General features: G+C 49.0%; 1 pseudogene; it reads right to left on the reverse strand.

Moving 5' to 3' along the window:
• Window positions 1–23,259: 23,259 nt before the first annotated feature.
• The window catches only part of LOC147732482 (homeobox protein Hox-A3 pseudogene), a 70,390-nt pseudogene continuing 68,095 nt past the window's right edge, over window positions 23,260–25,554 (reverse strand).

Consider the following 25,554-nt stretch of genomic DNA (forward strand, 5'->3'; position numbering starts at 1 on the left):
CCGCGGAGGTCTTCCTTTCCTCCTATCTAGAAGAGCCCGCTCCAGATTATGCTGATGCAGGTTTTCCTCCTCCTGGCAACAATCCTTTTCTCCCTCTGACCGCATCACAGGACCAGCATGCAAAATTGCTTCCGCCACCGACAGTGATAGACGATTTAGGACAAGGGGCAGTGGGAGGGGGGCCCACCACAAACATACCGCAAACACCGCCACCATCACGAGCATTGCAAGAACTAGCATTACAACGAACGCCGCAAAGGACAGCATCACCCCATAAGCATAATGTAACAATTGCACACTGCATATATGATCCAGTACCAGGTGTGGGCCCAATGCTCATATCCTCACTATGGTTAAGACGCGTTGCAGAATATTTGATCACATTACCAGGCATGAAAGACAATTTAGACAGAATATACCATTTCATTAGAACGGGGGAGGGACCCGAGAGTATACATGAGGCTATGGCACAACAAAAGGTGGAGGTTCAACGCGCAATTTTACGTTTTCTGATTAATTGTCTGATCAGGGAACAAGACCAGCCAGATAAAGGAGTAACTAAGGGTATGATAGAGTGGAGCGATAATATAGCTGCTTGTAAACATGATACAATGTCAAAGATAGAATGCATGTACAGGAAAATTCGTAAAGAAATTCTGAACTTACACAGGAATGAGTCAGACGCACATGGGAAAGAGTCGAACGAGATAGAGAATTCAGCATCAGATGATGATGAGCACACAACAGAGGAAGTGAGTAAAATAAATTATGTAGGCAGAGCACGACCGTTTGATAGGCCCATATGCCTCGACTACCGCAAAAAGGGACCTCCTATAAAAGAAAGATATTCCCTCGAGAATCTATTCCAAGCTACTGAGAACGCACTACAAAGACGAGTAGAGTGCGATAGACCCCACACCATACACAAACAGGAATTAGCCCGGTCAGCAGTTCAATGGGTGTCTAATTCTAACATATATAATGGTGACGTAGTGGCTCAGACCTTTTTGAGCCTTCCCCCGGAAGAACAGCGTTTGGCTGGTATTTACATGGTTCAACATCTGATCACATTGTATGAGAGTCAACGTTCTGATCCCGGTCCTTTGTATAAATTACTGGACGATATACTTCTAGAGAGATGGATAGGCCTAGGTACTGAATTAATTAATGTCATTCTAGACCAACGACACAAGTACGTGACTTTTCTGACCACGCACATGATTCCTGCCCCACACCACGACAGAAAGAGTTTACACATAGACAGACAGAACCCCCTACGAGAGGTACATCCCGTCAAAAATGCAAACAATGAGCTTCAACGAGTATATGTTTACACACCCTTAACGAAATTAGAAATACTGGAAATGAAAAAGTTGCTGCCCTGCCATGATAAAGACCCAGGGGATTCAACCGTGAATTAAAAGACATTCTCCGCATAGGGGATTACACACACGCTGACATCATTAAATTATTAAAGGTACTGTTACCAGCAGGCATTTATGAAAAACTTAAAGAAAAAGAATGGGAGGTGGGAGAGAAAAAGATAAATTGGACAGAATTGGAAGATGAGGATAGAACACGGCTCCCTGGTGTTGGTCTTGGGGACAAAGCTAAGGAACTACCTGAACTCTTGATACAGGTCCTGCCAAGATTATTGGTTACTAAAAAGGAAGATTGGGATGCTATTTCAGCATGTAAACAGAAACCAGATGAAGATACCAGTGATTTTTATTCCAGATTCGAAAAATGTTTTACTATTAATAGTGGCCTTAAGCCAAGTAGTGAATCGTACCCACATCTTTTTGTGAGCAAATTAGTAGAGAATTCTTTACCCCCGATCAAGAATAGAGTACTGAAGGTTGAGAGTACCTGGCAAGCAAACAGCCCTTCTCAAATGTTGCAAATGTTACAATGCCACCAGAACAGAATTAGAGAGGAACAGGAACATGAAAAGAGACGTATGAAAGATACGAAAATGAAAGTACTAGTTGCACAATCTGTACCAGCTGATGGCCATAAAAAGGGCACGGCACCTGTTAAAGGGAACTGTAATTATTGCAAGCAACCAGGTCACTATGTAAATGAATGTGCTGCCCTGAAACACAATATAGCTACAGGCAAGACAAAAGAAAGGCCGCATCCTCCCAGACAGAATAGCACCCCACAGAACACGCAACAGACAGTAGCTGTACCGCAAACAATAGCTGCCACACAACATGTCACGCAACAAATGTACCAGTACGCACAGTCAGACTATCCAGAATATCAACAGTACTCATGAAATAGCCTAGAGAGGGAGGTTGGCTTGCCCCTTATTGAGGTTCCTGTAGATCAAGAAGGTCCCTATATGCATAGTCGTGTATTGGGAAAAGACAGAAAATTTCTAATTGACACAGGGGCGAGCAGAACTACCATCAGTCATGACGAGGTTCCAGGGGCACCCCTCTCAGGCTCACAGAATATTTCCCTGGGATTTTCAGGAAAGCATATTGTTAACGAAGTGTCAAAGCCAGTTTCCCTAGGAGTCGGTCCATTGTCCTGTACTACAGACTTGTTACTTACTAAGTCATGTCCAGAAAATTTGCTTGGTATAAGAACATTGAAAGAACTAGGAGCAGTAATTTGTTGTTCTCCGGAAGGAGTGAGATTGTTTTTACGTGATTTTAAAGGACATTATGTGACGAGGGATTTTGATCCCAGACTCCAGAATGTACCACAGCAGTTATGGGCGCAAGGTCCGACTGATGTAGGTTGCATGCACATTACGCCACACCGTGTCACTCTCAAACCAGGAGTTGTACTGCCACGAATCCGACAATACAAGTTACCACCTGATGCCGTAGTAGCATTATTGAAAATTGTTGACAAACTCATTGCACAAGGGGTGGTAGTAGAAACTGACTCAAATGTATGTAATTCTCCTGTCATCCCTATTCTTAAACGAACTGATCCTAATGCACCACCAGTCTACAGACTAGTGATTGATCTTCGAGAGCTGAACAAATGTATAATACCGCAATACCCAGTGGTTCCAGACATTTCTTCATTATTGACTGCAATTGATTCCGAGGCAACGTTCTTTACTGTAATCGATCTCAAGAACGCCTTCTTCAGTGTCCCAATACATCCTGAGAGACAGTACCTTTTCGGATTCTGTTTAAATGGACGCAGTTTTAAATTTACGAGGGCTCCTCAAGGTTTCACAGAAAGTCCTAGTATTTACAGCCAAGCATTAAAAAGACAACTAGACAGTATACACATGCCTGCCGACACAGCCCTGCTCCAATATGTGGACGATCTCTTGATTACAGCACGAACAGAACGAGACTGCGAACGTGCATCACTGACAGTCTTATACTTTCTGGCAGACAAGGGGCACAAGGTGTCCCCTTCAAAGTTGCAATTCTGTGCACAGCAAGTGGTGTACCTTGGACACTTGCTGTCCAAGAGGGGTAGACAGCTGACACCAGACCGCATTCAGTTAATTGCAAGTCTTCCGCAGCCCAAGACACAAAAGGAAGTACGGGCCTTCATTGGCCTTACTTCTTACTGCAGACAATGGATTCCCCAGTATGCATATCTAGCAAAACCACTCATACAGTTAACAACACAGGAGGCAGCGTCTTCGACTGTCCTCCCTTGGACACAAGAACATACACTTGCATTTGCAGAATTGAAAAAAGCTCTATGTCAAGCACCAGTTTTAGCGACTCCATGTTACAGTAAGCCTTTTACACTTTTTGTCACCGAACGAGATGGGACAGCATTATCTGTCCTTACACAAGATCAAGCAGGAAAACACAAGCCTTGTGCTTATTTTTCTAGTACGTTGGACCCAGTGGCCCAGGCTCTGCCTGCCTGCCTGAAATCAGTTGCAGCAACAGCCCTAGCAATAAGACAGAGTGATTCCATAGTATTAGGACACCCCCTGACAGTACAGGTTCCACATTCAGTGGAAGTTCTCTTGAACAGGACTCAGACACAACATCTGACTGTAGCGAGACATACAGGATATGAACTGACATTATTCCAGCCACACATAGAGATCAGACGATGCAATATCCTGAACCCTGCTACACTCTTGCCCTCAAGCACAGCAGGCACTGCACCACATGACTGTGTGGAAGTAATTGATACAGTAACAAAGCCAAGACAAGACTTGACAGACGTTGCACTGACAGACCCAGACCTGACACTTTATGTGGATGGTTCATGCATGAGAACGAGCACAGGAGAGTTAGTGGCCACATATGCCGTGACCACTTATACTAAAGTTATAGAGACACAACGAATTGACACATTGTCAGCCCAAGCAGCAGAGCTCATCGCTCTGACACAAGCCTGCATACGAGCCAAGAACTTAAAAGTAAACATATACACAGATTCACAGTATGCCTTCGGAGTCGTTCACGACTTCGGAGTTCTATGGCAGGAGAGAGGTTTCCTGACCTCTCATGGGGCCAAAATTCAGCATGGTCCCCTTATTCAGGCTCTGTTAGATGCAATACACTTGCCTACAGCCATAGCTATCGTGAAGTGCAAAGCACATACTAAAGCCACTGACACCATTTCCCAGGGTAACGACCTGGCAGATCGAACAGCTAAACTAACAGCCCAGACTCCAACAGACATTCCAACAGACACGACAAAGACAGAAATACCATCACTGACAAATTGCATGACAGTCAGGGATCCCTCACAAGATGTACTCGACATACAGACACCACATGCCACTCTAGATGAAATAAAGAAATGGACTGAACAAGGAGGGGTCCAGACTGACCAGGGTTGGATGACAAAAGGCAAAGCCACATGGTTTCTTCCCGACTCCATGGTTCAAGTCATTATAAATACAGCACATAGTCCAGCACACTTAGGAGAAAAGGCCATGTTAGACAGTTTACAGAATATTTGGTTCAACAAGCACCTGCGTGCAGCAGCAAAACAGAAAGTACGTACCTGTATGATCTGTTGCCAGTTCAATCCAGGCAAAAGCATTCCCGTGGAACAAGGTGGATTTCATCCTCCTGACCACCCTTTTGAAGTCCTCCAGATGGATTATATTCAGATGGACAGATGTCGAGGATACAAATACGTCCTAGTAGTTGTATGTGCATTATCTAGATGGACAGAAGCGTACCCAGTCCCAGATTACACTGCTGTAACAACTGCCAGGCAGTTGGTTCGAGAGTTCTTTCCACGGTACGGATTGCCCCGTGTCGTGTACGCAGATAACGGTCAGCCATTCTCCTCTGAATTAATGAAACAAGTATCTCTTCTGTTAGGGTACCAGTGGAAGTTCCATTGTGTACGACACCCAGAGGCAGCAGGCCTTGTTGAGAGACACAATCAGACACTTAAGACAAAATTAGCGAAAGTCTGTGCAGAAAAAGGCGTGGATTGGATGGTAGCCTTGCCGGTTGCCCTCTTTTACATGGGTATGGTAGCTCATTCCAGAACAGGATTGTCCCCGTACGAGGTGGTTTTTGGTAGACCACCGAATATATGGGGTACGCCTATGCCAAAAAGAATTACCGATGTTGACAGTAATATGCTGACAGATTACCTGGCTTCCTTGATGTCTGCACTCCTTTCTTGTCGTTCACAGGTTGCCGCTGCCTTCCCCGACAACACCCAAGTGAAAGAACATTCGATCGTTCCTGGTGACACAGTGTTAGTCCGGAACTTTGATCGTTCAAGTCCTCTCGAGCCCCGCTGGCGAGCTCCGAAGCTGGTACTTCTAACAACGAGGACCGCCGTCAAGGTCGAGGGAAGAAAGGGCTGGATCCATGCCCAACACGTGAAATGATTCCATGGACACGGAACAGTAAACAAAACTAAGGACTGCCCAGATACCAGTGACTCAAAGCCCCCGTTGCTAGAAAAGACTCCGCAACAGGAGTACAAATTAAAGTTACGGTCCAGTAAGTCAGACAGCGTTTAATTGTTTAAGTCCACCCTGTGGTGAATCGGTTAGACAGGTTCCTGACATGTATAAGATCGTAGACCCGAATAATAGACAGAGAGATAAGAAAGAGAAATACTGTAAGACCTTACGCAGCAGATGTATAGTAACTCTGATCATTATGTTTCTTCTAAGTATATTGATTATATGTATAAGCTTGACGCTACATGTTTTCTTTCCTCCTCTTGGTTCACATATACATTCTTCTTTTAATGACACTGTAGAGCACACATTCAGTGATCTGCCACCCCATGAACTGTCATATCGATTAGCACTACGCAATAATACTTTTATCCGCATGTTGCACCATTCTCATCAGACCAGCAATGTAACCAATTGTTGGGTATGTGGCCGACTCCCACCTTATCAGAAAACGAAGGGAGTTTTGCCCCTCTTTCCTTTCCCGTTCTCGCACAATGATTCGTGTGGAGCATGGTTTGCTTTAATGTCATCACAAGACAGAAAGTTCACAGATTCCCCGAGTGAAGAGATTTGGGGAGACTTAAATAAAGTAATGAATGAGGCATGTTTTCCAGACAAAGATGGTCTTCCCCAGAGAAAAGGAACAGATCTAGAAAATGAAGTGTACGACCAAGGAAATGTTTCCCTTAACTTTATGATTCTGAATGTCCAGTCTGAGAAAAATACAGATCCATCGTTCATAACAGTTTTACCAGTAAAAGGTGAATTATGCGTTAGAAAGAAAGGCTCAGTGCATTTAGGACACAGTGATTGTAATACTGTAGTCGAGTTCAATGATAAAGGAAAGTCTACTTTCAAAGCTTCCCGTCATTCCTATTTTATTTGTGGTCAGACAGCCTATGTGCGTCTGCCCTTAGATTGGGGTGGGACGTGTTATATTGCGTTCCTACTGCAACCTGTTTTTCTAGCCCCATCCCATTATCATCGAGATTCCCGACTAGTACATGTTAGAAATAAAAGGGAGACTGATTCCCCAGTTGTCGATCAGACTGAGACAGCTTTAGAGCAATATACAGATTTCAATAGAGGATTCTTTTTCTTCATAGGTCCCATCCAAAACAGTAAATTAATACGTAGGTTAACGAGAACACTTGAGGCAGTAGTGAATGAGACTACTTCTGCCCTAGCGAACTTGACAGAGGAGCAGTCTGCGATGAGACTTGTTGCTCTTCAGAATCGCCTTGTTCTTGACGTCATCCTGGCAGATAGGGGCGGAGCTTGTAGAGTGATCGGCTCCAGTTGTTGTGTGTTTATTCCAAATAATGCGCCATCTGTATACGCAGCAATAACGAGACTCCATAAGATAGCTCACAAGATACATCAAAATCCAGGCACATGGACTTGGTCCGGTTGGCTCTGGAGTGTAATATCAGCATGGGGATGGAAGGTATTGTCGTTCCTAGGACTGATCCTGCTAGTTCTATTTAGTTGCTGTCTCTGTCTACAATGTGGCCCTGCGATTTGCGGCTTGTGTGCCACTGCCTGTATTCCCCGTCCGCGTACACGTGTACAAAAGAATAAAGATGAGCAAATGATGCTGTATGATCAGATATATGGTATCATGAATATAGATGTGTCCTGAAGGGCACAGTAGGGAACAAGGAGGGAATGAGGAAATAGAAATTGTATGTGGCCAGTGTGCCCCCTACATGCACCCTATGTCTGTACATATACCCCATGTATGTTCATGTCATCATGCAATTCCCTTCTCATGCCTGTAATAATAATGCCCCTGCATTTCCGTCCAATGTTAGCATGTCAGTTACCAGGCCCTCCATGAATGAAACGTTAATTCTGCACTGAGGCCTATGTTGCCAATACATTTACATGGTACACGTTTTAATGTCAAGATGAAATCGTTTTCGTGGCTCAGTCGAGCCAGGCCCCGAATTCAGGCTCCAAGCCTCTTGACACTCTGAAAACTGCAGTTTAGCTATGTACCCCTGACCTCTCACATACTTCCTGCTCAGCCGAGAGGTGCCCAGCCTGGCCTGCCAAGACAGTATTTTGCCTACAGTTATCTGCTCTGCTCCACAGAAACACATTCCTGTCTAACGAAAGGGGTAAACATATTCCGCCAGCAGAAGATAGGGCCTAGCCTTTCTGTCTCCATTCAAATGATTTACAGAACCCGAATCCATTGAAGGCCCATGGCCCCACGCAATGCACGAAGAAATATAGGCACACACTAGCATTTAGTGATGAGCAGCCTCTGTAGCCTTTGCTCTAGCGACCTTTAAGTCAGATAATACATCCTCCAAAATACAAGATATCAGATATGCAAAGGGTGCAGGTCGTTCTGACATCCCAGACTCTTCTACTAGCACTAAAGTCAGCTCCCCCAGCTCTCCCCAGTTACACGTCAATTCCACGTCATGACCAGTTTTGCGTGCACAAGTAGGGTAAAGGTTCCTGCTGACCATGCAGACCCCCTCTATGCATCCACCCACCTATGACACACCTATGTCTTATCGAAGTGAACACCCATGTGTACGCCTTCTTGCACGCCTCTTTCACGCCCATGTGCTCTTATCTCTCTCTTTCACTTGCTCCGCCTGGAGCGCTCCGCCTTCTCTATCCAATTCAATGTATGTTTTAACTATATATAATGTATTCTGTGAATAAAGATCCAGATGACAATCCTTCCTGATCCCTAGTGGAGATGGAACCCGATTCTCCTTTAGCTCGAGCTACTGAATAAAGCCCTCCTGAATCGGACAGCACGGACTCTGCCTCTCATTATATGTATGATCCTTATTAATGTATAGAAATTATGACAGGGTAATTAATTATTTACCACAGTCGGGCCAGCCCCTTTCCTCCATATATATAGTATAGACATGTGCGGGTACCCATAGTCTGCCTTTCCAGCGCATAGGTGGGGTGTGTGGCAGGTGCAAGTATCCATTCATTAAGAGGTGCCAGGTGTTCCGCCCAATAGCAGGCCTCCAAGTCGGGCAATGAAATTCCCCCATCATATTGGTGTCTCTGTAGGGTCTAAAGCACTATTCTAGGTTGCTTACCTAGCCACAAATTGGACCTCAGTTCCACATGAATATCCTGGAAGACCTTACACTTCAGTGGGAAGTATTCATTCTGGAATGCGTATAAGAATCTTGGAAGTGAGATCATTTTAAACATGGCTGCCCGCCCAAGTATCGTCAGGGGAAGCGATTGCCATCTGCTTGCGTCTTCAGTAAAACGGCATACAACTCGGTTAATGTTGCGCTCGTAGGAAAGGTTACCGTCAGTTGTGAAAAATATCCCTAGGTACATAAAGGCCTCTATAGTGGTCTGCAGTCTATCAGGCAATGGGGGCCACTCATCCCGCCCCTGGGGGTCATAAAGCGTCGACCTGTGCCAATTGATCTGGCTCCGTATCGATCCAGTTCGGCAAATAAGGCCGGTAGAGTACTGTCCGGTTGTGTAATATAAAGCAGGACATCATCCGCGTATAGGGACAGTTTTTCGTCAGTTTCATCTGCTTGCCCTATCCGAAATCCCGTAATCCCTACGTTCTGTCTAACCACGCAGGCCATTACTTCAATAGTGAGGGCAAACAAGAGGGGGGACAGGGGGCACCCTGCCTGGTGCCACTTGTATGGGAAAGGCATCAGAGAGTGTCCCGTTTACCCTGACTCTAGCACTGGGCCCGGTGTATAGTAGACTAATTTTATGCCTGTACTTGGGTCCAAATCCCATGTGTTCTATTACTCCCTCTAGAAAAGGCCAGTGTACGGCATTGAACGCCTTTTCTGAGTCTAGAGATAAAAACCAGTGCGGTTCCGTCCGGCTCCCTACCTCCTTGAGCCAGTTATGGGTCCGCCGCAGTTCATATCTAGTCACCCTTTCCGAAATGAACCCTGTTTGGTCAAGGTGGACCAGCCCTGTTATAACCCGTCGTAGGCGGTGAGCCAGAATCGTTGCATATAATTTCGCCTCTACATTTAGGAGGGAGATGGGGCGCTAAGGCGAGCAATCATTGGCTTGCTTTCCCTGCTTGTGGATTGGGACAATCGTGGCCTGTCTGAGGTCCATTGGGAACTGTCCCTCCATCTCAGTGTCCAGGAAGAGGCCCAGTAAGTGGCGGGTAAAGAGATTCGCCGTTTTCTTGAAGAGTTCGTCTGGGAAGCCGTTGGGGCCCATGGCCTTTCCCGTGCGGAGCTTGGACAGTGCCGTCCTAATTTCCTCCTCCGTTATATCGGCCTCTAAATCTTTTTGGTCAGCCTCCTCCAGCTCCGGGAGGTTGATATTTGCCATGTATTGTAATGCGTCTTCCTTCGGCCCTAGTTCTCGCGCTGCAAAGAAGGCTTTATAAAACTCAGCAAATGTTTCCGCTATTCTGTCATCTTTACTCGCCCATCCACCTCGACCATCTTTCACCTTTTCCACCCACTGGTCATCCCTCGCCTTCCTGCTTAGCCACACCAGGAGCCTGCCGGATTTGTCTCCCACTTCGTATAGCCGGTGTAGGGTCGCCAGCGCCTGCGACTTCGCCTCCCCTGTTACTAATTGCCTATGCTGGGCTTGCAGGTCGGAAAGACGCCGCAGTTTCCCTGGGTCCCTGGTTAGTAGGTGTTTGTTTTCAGTCGTCAGCATCAGTGTTTCCAGTTCCCTAATCTCAGCTTGGACTTTTTTCCTATCCTGCGCCAGTCTACACTGTGCCCTATCTCGGAGTACCACATTAAGTGCCTCCCAAAGAGCCACCCGTGAGTCAACCGAGCCTACATTTTCAGCCAGGTATACCTTCACGTCCGCTCTTAGGCCCTTCAGAAATTCTACATTTTGTAGGTCCGAAGCCGATAGTCTGAGTGTCTTGGCCCCTCTCTCTTCTTCCTACCCACCTCTAACAACAGTGGAGAGTGGTCGGATACGCCACGTGCACAGTACTCAACTGTGTCCGATCCCTGTAGTGTCTGTCGCGCCATAAAATTGTAGTCTAGGCAGGAGTACACTTTGTGTGCACCGGAGAAGAAGGAGTATGCCCTGGCGTCCGGGTGGAGCCATCTCCTGACATCAAGCAGACCTAGCGCAGTCATGGATTTGGCTAGCGATGTCTAAGCATGGGCGGAAAATCCGTTACGCTCGCGGATTTTGCGGATTTTCGGTAAATTCGCAATCCGCGAACGCTCGCGAATTTACAGAAAATCCGCAAATTCGCACGCAGCGGATTTTTTTTTCTTGGTGATACAATTTTGCGGCGTGCGGTGTAAGTTCGCAATTGCGAACATGTAGGTGCGGCGGGCAGCAACAATCTCGCACTTGCGAAATTACAAAAATTGCAATTCTGCACAAGAAATCCACTAGCAAGCAGCATAGACCTTCTGAAAATGATGATTTTTATCAGAATAACTCCTCAGGTTGACATTTGCCTGCACTTTTTTGGATTTGAGGCCTTTTGACTTTCTTTGGATCACTTTTGGATTAGAAATCAACTTTCACAAGTAAGCTTGTTTGGGGCATTACAGGTGCTGTTAATGCTGTTCTGCAGAAAAACGAGTTTTGCAAAAGTGAAAGCATTCAGCAGGTGCAAAAGTTCAAACTCATCATTAGTAAACATTCCCTGTAGTGCTTCCTGACTGGGGCTCTCCAGAGTTCAGTTGCTAGTTGCTCTGACCCTCACAGCAGGCTCATAGAATAGCTACAAGTAGGCCACAAAGGTCCTGGAATAAAAATTGCACTGCAACAGAAAGCAAATTACAGATAAGGAAGCAGGTGCCAGACTGGAATTTTAAAACAGTGACACATTAATAAATCAACCCCAAATTAATTCATGTCAGTTGAAGCAGGGCAGGTGTGCTTGCTTTTTCCCCCCATAATCTACAGTGATGATGAACCAGAGGGTGGCATTGATGTACCAGAGGGTGGCATGGGTGAAACAGAGGGTGGCAGGGGTGAAACAGAGGGTGCTGGGAACCTGTGATGATGAACCAGACGTAGAAACAACATAATCGCGACCGTTGCGAGCCGACATGTAAGTTCGCAATTGCGAACTGGTACAAAACCCTTGCGAACTGGTAGAAATCCTTGCGGACACAAAAAAAAAAATCAGCAAATTCCCAGTTCAGTTGCTAGTTGCAACAATTGTATGACCCTGCTCTGACCCTCACAGCAGGCTCATAGAATAGCTACAAGTTGAAGCAGGGCAGGTGTGCTTGCTTTTCCCCCCCATAATCTACAGTGATGATGAACCAGAGGGTGGCATTGATGTACCAGAGGGTGGCATGAATGAAACAGAGGGTGCTGGGAACCTGTGATGAATGCGGGGAGACAGAAGCTTTACAAGCTGGACCACGGCTGCACACGGCCTGAATATACTTAAGAACACTTGCGCACCGCAAAAGTTTCCTGACGGCACGCTTAATTACCATTTGTGCCTCACAACTACCCGACTAAGGACCGGGTTGGAATTATCACCGGCTCCCCGACCACGCGTATCGATCATTTGATCAGCCCTGATGAGTCACAGCCACATGCTGTGATGAAACTAGGCATGAGCGAATTTTGCGGATCTCGCGTTCGCGAATTTTGCGGATTTGCGGATTCGCAATCCGCAAAATCCGCGAATTCCCGCGAATTTGCGGATTTTTTTTTTTTGTGTTCGCCCGTGTTTCTGCCAGTTCGCGAGGGTTTTGTACACTTTCGCAAATTGCGAACTTACCTGTCGGGTCGCAAGTTTCGCGAACTTGTTGTTTCTACGTGTCCAGCCTGTTTGGGACACTCTTCTTCATCACTGCCACTCTCTGTCACCACTGCCACTCTCTGACTACTCATGCCACCCTCTGGCCCACCCATGCCACCCTCTGTTTCATCACCACACCCTCTGGTTGTCCAGTGTACATTATTTTCGGCAAAGCAAAGCACACCTTCCCTGCCTCAAGTGACCTGAATTAATTTGGGGCTGATTAATGTGTCACAGAATATTTTTTTAGCTGGCACCTGCTTCCTTAGTGCGCCCTGATTAGTGATCTTTTGCACTTGCTAAGTGCTTTCATTGTTGCAAAATTAGTTACAACACCTGCCCTGCCCCAACTGACAATAATGAATTAGGGGCTGATTAATGGATTTTAACTTCCAGCCTGGCTCCTGCTTGTCTCCCTTAGCTGTAATTCAGGACCTTTGTGGCATATGTGTAACTATTCTGAGGTTCAGAGCAGGGTCACATAATAGTTTCAACTGGCAACTGAACTCTGGAGGGGCCCCTCAGGAAGCACTACAGGAAATGGCTACTAATGATGAGCCTGAACTTTTGAACCTGGTAAGTAGTTACTTTCAGTTTTGCTAAGATCGTATTTCTGCAATTTTGCACTTATTCGCGGGGCGCGAACTCACGCGAACTCACGCGAACAGTGCGAGCAGTGCGAGCAAAATCCGCTGCTCGCGGATTTGCGGATTTTGCGGGAGATTCGCAAATCTCGCGGATTGCGGATTTCCCGAAAATCCGCAAAATCCGCGAGCGGAACGGATTTTCCGCCCACCCCTAGATGAAACACGTGTAGGCTTAAGTGATTGATACAGTGATTCCTGAGAAGTGGACACTGTTCACGAATAAAATCCTTTTGAAAAAATCCTCATTTGGTGTGATCTATCCTGAATAAATGAAAACTTGATGAAGAAGATATTTTGAAAAAATATAGTGTGCTCTGGTTTTTTGCCAAATTTTCCTTGTAGATTACTTTGAGTTTCGCCGGGAAGAGCAGAATTTATTGAATATGCAGTTCACGCAGCTTGGCCTTCACTGGGTCGAACGAGCGCCTCTGTTTTTGTACCTCTTGACTGTTGTCCGGGAATATCATTATATGTGTATTCTCGAGCCGTATTTCCCCTTGCCTCCTAGCCTCTCTCAGCAGCAAGTCTCGGTCAGCAAAGTTCAAGAATCTTGCAATAACTGGACGCGGCCTTGCCCCCTCTGGTGGTTTTGCCAACAGCGCGCGCTGGGCTCTTTCAATCAGGAAATAGGTGGAAAATTGTGTTGTCGGGAAAGTTGTTTTCATCCATGCGTATAGGAATGCCACCATGTCGTCCTTTTCGATCCCTTCCCTAAAGCCCACGAAGGGCAGGTTGTTCCGCCGGGCCCTATTCTCAGCATCATCCACCTTCCATTGCAGTTAGTGGTGGGAAGCTTGTAGGTCCGGCCATGTCCCTTTTGAGGGTGGAGACGGAATCCTCAGTCTCACTTACTCTGTTTTCTACTGTGGTCACCCTTTCGGTCAGATTGCGAAAGTCTTGTTAGAGCACTTCTGAACCCACTTCCCCGATTTTGACTTCCAATGCTGCGCGGGACGCCTGTATATCTTCTCCCGATGCTTGTATGGCTCCCCGTAGGCATTCCGTGTCTGAGCGTGGGTCCAGGAGTACCATCCCCGCAGGGGTGTGGGGCACGGTATAGCGGTCCATCGTTTCTTAGCGTGGCGGTTTGGGGGCCGGGTATTTTTCCCCATCTAGAGAGCCTCGATTGGTGTCGCGCGCATGGCCGGTCTGCACGCCTGCCTGCAGCGTCAGCCCTCACGCGTGTCCAGCTGCGTGACCAGTGCAATGTCCGCAGTCTCACAGCGGTTGCCGTGGTGGTGGCCGCAGGTCTGGTATTCCGGCTTGTCCCCACACTGTTGCCCCGTGGGTCTTCTTCGAAGCAGGGGACAGTCCCCTCTGTGCTCTTTTAGTGGGCGGTCTGCGTGTCGTAGGCCCCAGTGTCTCTGTCCACCTTTCTCTTGCCCTGTGCATCTTTGTAAATGTAATGTGTAAATGTAAATGTAAATGTACAGGAATTTATATAGCGCAAATCACCAACCGGTTTCTAAGCGCTTGCTTAGGGAACCCGTCCTGGTATTCCCCTGTGAGATAACCCCGGCAGGGTATCCGCAAGGTGAAAGCCAGGCATCCTGCCGTGAGGGGCCGTTGTGGAGATTAAGCAAGCTATTGCCCAGAGTCACAGAGTGTGAACCGGTGAATCAAGCAGGCACCGGAGCGAGAATTGTCGAGTCCATGGACATTTTAGAACTCAAGACCCCGCCGAGCTGGGAATTGAACCCTGGTCCCGGGCTGACCTCTGCTTCCAGGTCTGCCTCCTCTAACCAGTGAGCCACACTTCTCCACTTCCCGACCATCGGGGCTCCCCTAAGATAGAGGTCTGTGTCCTTTACCACCTTGTTAGCAGTGCGGTCTCTGTCGCGACCCTGTCCCGCCCATGAGCATCAGGGCCTCCTAAAGCGTGGTTATCGTGAGGGCCAGGTTCCGTGGTGCTCACCGCCTCTCCTGTGGCTCCGCTGAGCAGCGCCTGCAGGTCCGGTTGTCGGTCTTCGGGGGGTCTTTGCTCCAAGTTGGTGGTGTACTGTTCGGCTGTACTGGGTGAGCCTCCAGACCCTGCTCAATCGCCTCCGGGGGACCATGCCTATTGTGACTGCAGGGCGGCCGCCTGGTATGGGGGTGTCGTATCTTCCCTCCGGGCCCTTATCTCTCGAGCCACATTGCCGTCTGTGGTGTTGCGCCATATCATGCCCCGGGGCGCTCCACCGGGTCGCCCATCTGTCAGCCTCCAGTTTGGCGTCTCCCGGACCCCAGTCGCCTCCGCCGTCTCCTTTGGCCTCTATGTGTCTGCCTGGGCCCTGCCGCTCACCTCCAGCGCCTTTCAGCACCGCCCAAGGGTGTCCGGGGCCGGCCGCAGGCTCCGGCTGTTCCCCAGCCGCGCGGTGCCCCCGGGGTGCCGCCTAAGTCTCCGTCTCAGCTTGCGGTCCTCAGGCTGTTTCCCCAGCCTTCCCGTCGCTTCCCTGGGGCCTCGTTGCTTTCCCGTCGCCAGATAGTGTGGGCAGGTTCTCCCGTGCAGGTTGCAGTGCGATACGGGCCAAGCCCAGGGCTTCCTCTATGATTTAGCGGCTTGCCACCATCTTAAGCTCACCAGTCACATCGGAGCCGGGTCTCGGGCAGCTGTTTTCTCGCTGGTTGCCGACTTGGGAGCTTCAGCGACGAGCTCCAGACAGTGTCTGGAGCGTCCGTTAACTAGTAGGTGAGAAATCGGGAGTCTTCGTGGTGATAGGAACATCGGATAATGATCAGCTCTCCGGAGCTGTGAGGGTTTGCGTCCTAACCGGCTATGCTGCTGGCCATACCCCGACACTCAGTCAATCTTGATTGCCAAGCCCGGATAGTGCCTCAAACCTATTAATATTTGGTGTGAAACAAGGTATCACATTTAGGTTTCTCTTCGGGGGTTTATAAAAATCGCCCAATGGCAATGCCCAGATAGAGGTAAAAGATAGTGGGCGATGATCCTCAGCCTTTGAAATTGTTTGGGCAACCAATGGAGGCCAAAAATTAACGACCACGCAGTCCCCTGCTATACTCTTAGGAGACTTGCCCACTCCTGCTACTCTGCGAACCATGATAATGTCATTAAGCATAGCTGCCCTAAACCCAGTCAGCTGTTTTATTCCTCAGCTGTCCCCAAGATTCAGATCTCTATCCGCATCTCAACCAGCTCTGACACCAACCTCGTTAACTCTGAACACCTTCACTTCCAGATCCACATCGACCCCAAGACCACACTCAGAGGCACCCTCCTCTACAGACCACCAGGACCCCGCGCAAAATTCAGTGAAGACATCACGGAATTCATCACTCCTCACGCGCTCCCCTCCAAAGACTACATCCTTCTGGGAGACCTCAACTTTCACCTTGAAAAGACCAACGACCGCAACACCACCACCCTCTTGGACAATCTCGCCAACCTCGGACTTAAACAACTGGTCACTTCCCCTACCCACATCGCGGGTCACACACTCGACCCCATCTTCACCTCCAGCAATCATGTCTCCTTCAGCCACACTACGGATCTCCTCTGGACTGACCACAGCTGCGTTCACTTCACCTACAACAAACCAAAACCCACCAACCACCTCCAACGAACTCTGCAAAGAAACTGGAACAAAATCACCATCGACCAGATCTCCTCATCGCTCCTTCTAAACACCTCAGCCCACTCTTCTAACACAAACGAAGCCACCGCCAACCTCACCCTATGGTTATCCAACACCGCCGACACCTTAGCACCACTGAAGAAACGTCAAAGCAAACCTAGCAGCAAAAAGGCCTCATGGTTCAACGACGATCTTAAGAAGTCCAAGAAACTCTGCCGCTCCCTTGAAAAGGCCTGGAAAAAAGACCCAACCACTAGCACCAAGGACGCCTTCAAAAACGCCACCCGCACTCACCACCAACTAATCCGAAAGGCCAAGAAAACAGCATTCAAGGATCGACTTGACAGCAACGCCCACAACAGCAAGGAACTTTTCAACATCGTCAAGGAATTTTCCAACCCCTCGGCCAACTCCAACGACATGACCCCCTCTCAAGCCCTCTGCGACTCCCTAGCCTCATTCTTCCACAACAAAATTGCGGACATCCACAACAGCTTCGACAACCAACCCGGAAACCAACCCACCCTACCATTTGCTGAACATTCTCCCCCCGTGAACACCCTTATCGACTGGAACCCAATCTCCACTGAGGACACAATCCGCCTGATGAATTCCATCCACTCAGGATCCCCCACAGACCCATGTCCTCACCACATCTTCAACAAAGCAGACTCCGTCATAGCACCGCACCTCCGAGACGTCATCAACTGCTCCTTCAACTCCGCCACCTTCCCGGAAAGCTGGAAACACGCTGAACTCACCGCCCTTCTGAAAAAACCCACCGCGGACCCCACCGAACTCAAAAATTACCGCCCCATCTCGCTCCTTCCATTCCCGGCCAAAGTCATCGAGAAAGCTGTCAACAACCAGCTCGCCGCCTTCCTCGAAGCCAACAAATCCCTCGACTCCTCACAATCTGGCTTCCAAGCAAAACACAGCACTGAGACCGCCCTCATCGCAGCAACAGACGACATTCGAACTCTACTGGACAATGGAGACACAGTCGCCCTCATCCTCCTCGACCTCTCTGCAGCATTCGACACAGTCTGCCACAGCACCCTTTTACAACGCCTCAATAACATCGGAATCCAAGGAAAAGCACTTGAATGGATCACCTCGTTCCTCACCGGAAGAACCCAGAGAGTCCGCCTCCCACCATTCAAGTCCGAGGCCACTGAAGTCATCTGTGGCGTGCCACAAGGATCCTCACTCAGCTCCACCCTCTTCAACGTATACATGAGCCCCCTCGCGGCCATCGCCCGCCAACACAACCTCAACATCATCTCTTACGCGGATGACACTCAACTAATCCTTTTTCTCACCAATGACCCCAGCACCGCCAAAACTAACCTTTACGAAGGAATGAAAGAAGTTGCCGAATGGATGAAACAAAGCCGTCTGAAACTGAACTCAGACAAAACAGAAGTCCTCATCTTAGGTGCATCCCCCTCTGCATGGGACGACTCCTGGTGGCCGGAAGCCCTCGGAAAAGCACCCATCCCAACAGACCACGCACGGAACCTAGGCGTCATCCTGGATTCTTCACTCTCAATGAACAGACAAGTCAGCGCCGTATCCTCTTCCTGCTTCAACATTCTTCGTATGCTCAGAAAAACTTTTTGCTGGATCCCCACCGAAACAAGGAAAACAGTCACCCATGCTCTGGTCACGAGCCGACTGGACTACGGAAACACCCTCTACGCAGGCACTACCGCTAAACTCCAGAAGAAACTCCAACGATTCCAAAACGCCTCAGCCAGGATCATATTAGACATCCCACGCTACGAACACATCTCTGGTCACCTTAAAGACCTCCACTGGCTACCCGTCAATAAGAGGATCACTTTCCGACTGCTAACCCACGCACACAAATCACTCTACAACATCGGACCAGAATGCCTCAACTCACGACTGTCCTTCTACACCCCCCCCCCCGCCAACTACGTTCTTCCAGCCAAGCCCTCGCCACTGTACCTCGCATCAATAAGACCACCATGGGAGGCAGATCCTTCTCATACCTGGCTGCTAAAACATGGAACTCACTCCCCGCTTACCTTCGCCTTACCCAGAACCACCTAGCATTCAGAAAGCAACTTAAAACGTGGATATTTGACAAGTAATCCTCCTCCCCTTTCTAAGCGCCTTGAGACCCACTGGGTATGTAGTGCGCTATATAAATTCTCTGACTTGACTTGAGATCGGTCCGGTCTTAGCGCTGGTACACCGGCCAAGACCACGACCAGGGGACAGGCCGCCGGGGGGAGATCTAGAGTGTCCTGAGCAGGCTTGGTTGCCACATGGGATAACAATCTAAGGCCATCCCTATGTGGTGCTTGTACAGCCCTGGCTTCACTGTGGGTGGGCTCCTGTGGAAGAAGAGTTAGGGAGCCCGACTGCACACCTCTCATTGACCCATTCATTCCCTGGGAGCTTCTTCTCAATTGCAAAGGATGGCCTGCAGTGCCAGAAAAACACTGGACCTGCGTGCAGTCAGTGCGCACATGAGAAGCACTGCCCTCCAACTCCTCAAGATCCCGTCCCCTACTTCGACCCCCAGGCCTTGGTATAGAGCATGGGTACTCATAGTACGGCCCGCGGGCCGGTGGCGGCCCGACAAGCCTTCCTTGGCGGCCCGCGGACCTTGCAAACATCGTACTCATGTATTTTTTTTTTTTGAAAGAGTGTTAGCTGCAGTGCGACTCGGAGTCTCTGCTGCTCTGTGGGGGCCGGGCGATTCTCGCATAGCCAGAGTAGAGCTGCAGGGGCCTAAGATGAGGTGAAATACAACAGAGCCTCATTAGCATGAAAATGGCCTTTAATGACCTGTGAAGTGCTTGGGTGCGGCTGTGTGTGTGTGTTTGCGCCTGGAAGCTGTCTCAGCCCAGGCTGGCACACAGGCAGGGTGAGATGAAAGAGGGAGAGAGGGAGAGAGGGAGTGAGAGAGGGAGAGAGGGAGGGAGAGAGGGAGTGAGACGGGGAGTGAGACGGGGAGTGAGAGAGGGAGGAAGATGGGGAGGGGGAAGTGAGGGGGGAGTGAGGGGGAGAGTGAGAGAGGGAGGGAGTGAGAGAGGGAGGGAGTGAGAGAGGGGGGGAGTGAGAGAGGGGAAGTGAGGTAGGGAGTGAGAGAGAGACAGACAGAGGGAAGGAGACAGAGAGAGACAGACAGTCAGAGGGAGGGAGACAGAGGAATGGGATGGAGAGAGTGAGGGAGGGGGAGAGGGAGCGAGAGAGGGAGAAGGAGTGAGAGAGGGAGTGAGAGAGGGAGTGAGAGAGGGAGGGAGTGAGAGAGGGAGTGGGAGAGGGAGAGAGAGAGGGAGAGAGGGAGGGGGAGAGGAGGGAGAGAGAGAGAGGGAGGGAGAGAGAGAGGGAGTGAGAGAGAGAGGGAGTGAGAGAGTGAGGGAGAGAGAGAGCGGGAGTGAGAGAGAGAGAGAGAGAGAGAGGAGTGAGAGAGAGAGGAGTGAGAGAGAGAGAGAGGGAGGGAGAGAGAGAGGGAGTTAGAGAGAGAGAGGGAGAGGGAGAGAGAGAGGGAGAGGGAGTGAGAGAGACAGACAGAGGGAGGGAGAGGGAAGGAGCGAGGGAGGGAGAGAGGGAGGGAGAGAGGGAACAAGGGAGGGAGGGAGGGAAGGAGAGAGGGGGTGAGGGAGAGAGAGAGGGAGTGAGGGGGAGAGAGAGGAGTGAGAGACAGAGGGAGTGAGAGAGAGGGAGAGAGAGACAGAGGAAGTGAGACAGAGCGGGAATGAGAGAGACAGACAGAGGGCGGGAGTGAGGGAGGGAGAGAGTGAGGGAGGGAGGGAGGGAAGGAGAGAGGGAGTGAGGGAGAGAGAGAGGGAGTGAGAAAGAGAGAGAGGAGTGAGAGACAGAGCGAGTGAGAGAGAGCGAGAGAGACAGAGGGAGTGAGACAGAGCGGGAATGAGAGAGACAGACAGAGGATGGGAGTGAGGGAGGTAGAGAGTGAGGGAGGGAGGGAGGGAGGGAGTGAGGGAGAGAGAGAGGGAGTGAGGGAGAGAGAGAGGAGTGAGAGAAAGAGGGAGTGAGAGAGAGGGAGAGAGAGACAGAGGGAGTGAGACAGAGCGGGAATGAGAGAGACAGACAGAGGGTGGGAGTGAGGGAGGGAGAGAGTGAGGGAGGGAGGCAGGGAATGAGAGAGGGAGTGAGGGAGAGAGAGAGGGAGTGAGGGAGAGAGAGAGGAGTGAGAGACAGAGGGAGTGAGAGAGAGTCAGAGGGAGTGAGACAGAGCGGGAATGACAGAGACAGACAGAGGGTGGGAGCGAGGGAGGGTGGGAGCGAGGGAGAGAGAGAGGGAGCGAGGGAGGGAGAGAGATGGAAGGAGGGAACAAGAGAGGGAGCAAAACAGGGAGTGAGAGAGGGAGGGAGGGGGGAGTTAGGGAGCGAGAGAGGGTGGTAGGGAGAGAGGGAGTGAGGGAGGGAGAGAGAGTGAGAGAGAGAGGGAGTGAGAGGGAGTGAGAGAGACAGACAGACAGAGGGAGGGAGCGAGGGAGGGTGAGAGCGAAGGAGGGTGAGAGAGGTAGCGAGGGAGGGGGAGAGAGGGAGAGAGGGAGCGAGACAGGGAGCAAGGGAGGGAGAGAGGCAGCGAGACAGGGAGAGAGGGAGCAAGGGAGGGAGAGAGGGAGCGAGATAGGGAGAGAGGGAGAGAGAGAGGGAGAGAGAGAGAGCGAGAGAGGGAGTGAGTGAGGGAGGGAGAGAGATGTGTGTATGCCGGGTCTGGTGGCTCAGTGGACGAAGGCATCCGCTGCAGGGACCTGTGATCAACCTCATGGTCATTGGCACCCTCCCCCACTTACCCTACACCCACCGGTGCGGCCTTCGGACACAAACCACACTGTAAATTTGGCCCCTGAGAAAAAGTTTGTGAGTACCCATGGTATAGAGCAGTGTTCTTCTATCTGTGCCACCATCCCAGGGGGGGGCGCGCACTCCACTCGAAAATCTTCCCTTTGTTTCTTGTTTTTCTTGTTTTTCCTCTGTCCCACGCCCATGTTCTCACCCATTTCAAATGGGGATGTTTGATTGGCTGCTGCTCCCGCTTTCTCCAATCAGCACGCAAGGGAGGGGGGGAGGTGTTGGGCTGATAATCGGCCATAACGGAGGGTTTGATCATTATACGTGCCTTGTAAAAGCCTCCTCGCACATATCGCTTTATCTGCGCATTGCTGCACTGCAGGGAAGCACTTTAGTCTGTCTGCAGGTGACCTTGTTAGTATTCATACCACTCAATACATATGGCAATCACACCAAACGCAAACAAATCACCGCACACACACCTGTGTAAGCTTTTCAATATACTTTTATTCTGGGTGGCGTGGCCTTTATTATTGGAGCTTCCTTTTGCATTGCCATGATATGTTTCCCTTTCTCTTTCTGAACGACGCATAAGTAATTTACCGAGTGCTCACTCGCGGAAGAATGGACTGCTTGGTGGAGACAATTGGGAGGTTATGGAGGATATTTACATGGCAAAACGGATCGGGTAATAGTTCACCCTCCAAATGTAAGTGCCTCAAGACGTAGCTGCGCAAGGCAGGTGGAGGTGGACGGGGGCTGGCACTTATGTCCTGGATGCTACAGGGCCCTGCAACGTGGTTATCATTCACCCACTCTGGAACCCTTCTGTGCTGTCTGATTTCAGTGCTGGGCAGCACTGTTTCAGTCGTACATCAATTACTATTGCACGGTTTGCAAGGGATGGTGTGAAGCTGGCAATGATGTTGGTTCTTCCTTTTTTTTTCGTTTTCTTTTTGTTTTTTTATTGCAATATTAATACAGGGGCAGACTGTATTTAAAATAAAAATGTCCTAGTATTTCCAATATGCAGTTTATCACCAGGCCCAACACTCTGTCTCCATACTATCCAGAATGCCGTTTCATTTTGCTTATAAATATGACAGGTTGGGGATAAATAATATTTTAACATGTATGATTATTTCATGTAAGAAATGGAGGGTCAACAATAAATACGTCCGAGTGATCACCAGAGTACAAACTTTGCAGGAAGTCACACAACCGATGTCCTGGGATACCCTGTCCAACGCCCATTCGTGTCTTTTTTTGCAATTTAAAAAGAAGTGCAATAAAATTTATAAATTTCTTCCCTGTTTGTGCGAACAGCTTCACGTTTAAGATCCTTTTTAAACAATCTGCACACATACCCTGTTATCATAAAAATAATCCTGAAAGGTAAAATATGAAAACTGGTGACAAATACAGTCACATGGCTACAGTTCAAAAAACTTAGGGGGCACGAATAAAAGAGCAATTTAAGCAACATATATTGCTATGTCAAAAAAAAACGATTTAAAATGCATTGACAAAGAATTTTTTTTAAACGGAATAAAACGGAGTTGTTGGACGATAAGTACATAAAGAGAGTCTTGGGACAGTCCTTCACAGGTGAGTCAGTTTAGGGGCCTCTTGCATTCTTCCCTGAGAAGGCTGGTGAGAGGACAGGTCTGTGTATGTGGGGTGAGGGTGAGGGTGAGGGTCGCACTGTCCATGGTGGTGGCTGGAGGCCATGGACCCAGGGCCACTGTAGTCCATGCTGGCCGAGGAAGGGTGGGAGAGATGGGTTAAACCAAAAATGGAGGGCCCCGAGTTAGTCACGCTTTCCACATAGCTGTTTCCCACGTAGACGGGGCTTCCCTGTAAATGCTGATTTCCATAGCCATTGTTGCCCTGCAGTGAGTGGGCCTCGTACTCCGGCGTGACAGCTGCCGTCCCCGAGTACCTCTTCTGGGGAGGCGGGCAGTTGTCGAGGGGAGGCGGATATGACGTGCGCAGGTTATAGGCGTTCTGGTGCGCCTTGGTGAAGGACGGGGGCGACTGGGGTTCATAGGGCACGCTGTTCACCAGGGAGTACATGGAGTTCAGGTACCCCCGCCCATCGACTGGGGCAGCGGGCTCCTGCTGGGGGACTGGCCCCCCGATGACATCACCATCCCCTTGCCCTTCTGGTCCTTTTTGTATTTCATCCGCCGGTTCTGGAAGCAGATCTTGATCTCCCTCTCGGTGAGGCTGAGCAGGCTGGCCATCTCCACCCGCGGGGCCGGCACAGGTACCGGTTGAAGTGAAACTCCTTCTCCAGCTCCACCAGCTGGGCGCTGGTGTAGGCAGTGCGCGCCCCCTTGGACGAGGGCTCTTATCCCCGGCGCAGCTCTCACCTGAACTTTTCCTTTCTATTAGCAGTAGCAACCTCTGCTGGGGATTATCAGCTGTTGCACACAATTTTCAAAGCAGTTTTACGTGCCCATTTGAGATGAGGTGAAAACGTTTCTTTTGAATAGCTTCCAAGTAGCCTCCATGTTATTCATAACATATCGGCCATTCCTGCCATTTTAGTCAAAACAGTTTTGCATTCTTGGACTCGTAATTTCGATTTTAACATGGCAAGTATGGTATAAAACTTAAAAGTATATCCCGTAACTCCAATGCTTGCTGAAGAATCAGAGCTGGTTGAGCGTTTCATTTTAATAGTAAATTGTCAGTCTCACAGTGTACATGCTAACTAGAGACAGAATAACCATGAGAATTAGTGAAAAGTGGGAATCATCATTCGTGCAGAGTAGCCTTCATATTCAATGTAATATAACGGTAATATTTATTGTAGGGTCACAATAATAATTCTAAAGGAAAATGAGAGCAAACTGGACTTCACCATCAGAGCCCTGTGTCTATTGAAATCAGTGCAGAGTGGGCAGCATGTGCAGTTTTAGGGGTACGGTCACCGTTCTCTGCCTCTCCCAGACTCAAAACAAAAAGTTGTTGTCCTTGTTGAAAGTCAAAGCTGTGGGTTTCAACCCTGATTGTACAAGATTTTCATTCTTCATTAGGCCAGGTACCCAAACGGGTCTAAGGGAAAAATAAAGTACTTTTTGCAGCATATACATCACGAAGGGGCTTGTGAAAATATATGGTGGGAAAGCAGACATATCTATGCAACTCATTAAGTGCAGGCTGTTCAAGAATCAAACAAAAATTTGAAGTGTTTTTTTATTGTTTTATTTGGTAAGATTTTAGGACCACATCTAATTCTCAATGAAACATGTACCAAGTGCTATACCTAGTCATGAAGTATTGAGTCCTGTCGCACACTTTAGTTCAGTGACTTCTTAAAAGTTTCTCGTTGCTCAACTGGGTTTCGAGTTCTGATATTTATGTTTCCCTCATCTTCCTTGCTTGATTTTGCTTGCGAGAAAGTGTCACTCGTAGTCGTTGAAATGTTATTCATAAGACACTAACATTATAAAAATATAACACATAGTAATCAGAAACCTTGGCAGCCATGGAGCTTCTCAGGCGACCGGTTGACTTTGAGTCCCACACATGGAAATACCAAAATATTTGGCGGCAATGGTGTGACGTGTACAATGTGGAATGAGTTGTTAGGGTACGCTTAAGTCAGAGTTCTTCAATCAAGGGGGGAGTGCCACCATCCCAGGGAAATGTCTTCAGAGGTACCTTTAGGGCAGCAGCCCCAGGGTCTGCCCGCAGAAGCTAAATTACACAATTTCAAACCTGTTTGTAAATATTTGGGAAATGTTTAACTTTCTCTAAAATATTCTCGTACTGGAGTTCAACAATTACATAGGCCTCCCAGGCAAGTGTGTGGAATGTTGCACTTGGGCTGCATTTAGAAGAGCACAGCAGCCAAGTTGGAAAATAGGTAGTTTCCTTTAAAATTAT

The sequence above is a fragment of the Lissotriton vulgaris genome, chromosome 2_1 (genome assembly GCF_964263255.1).
Source record: "Lissotriton vulgaris chromosome 2_1, aLisVul1.2, whole genome shotgun sequence".
Taxonomy (NCBI): Eukaryota; Metazoa; Chordata; class Amphibia; order Caudata; family Salamandridae; genus Lissotriton; species Lissotriton vulgaris.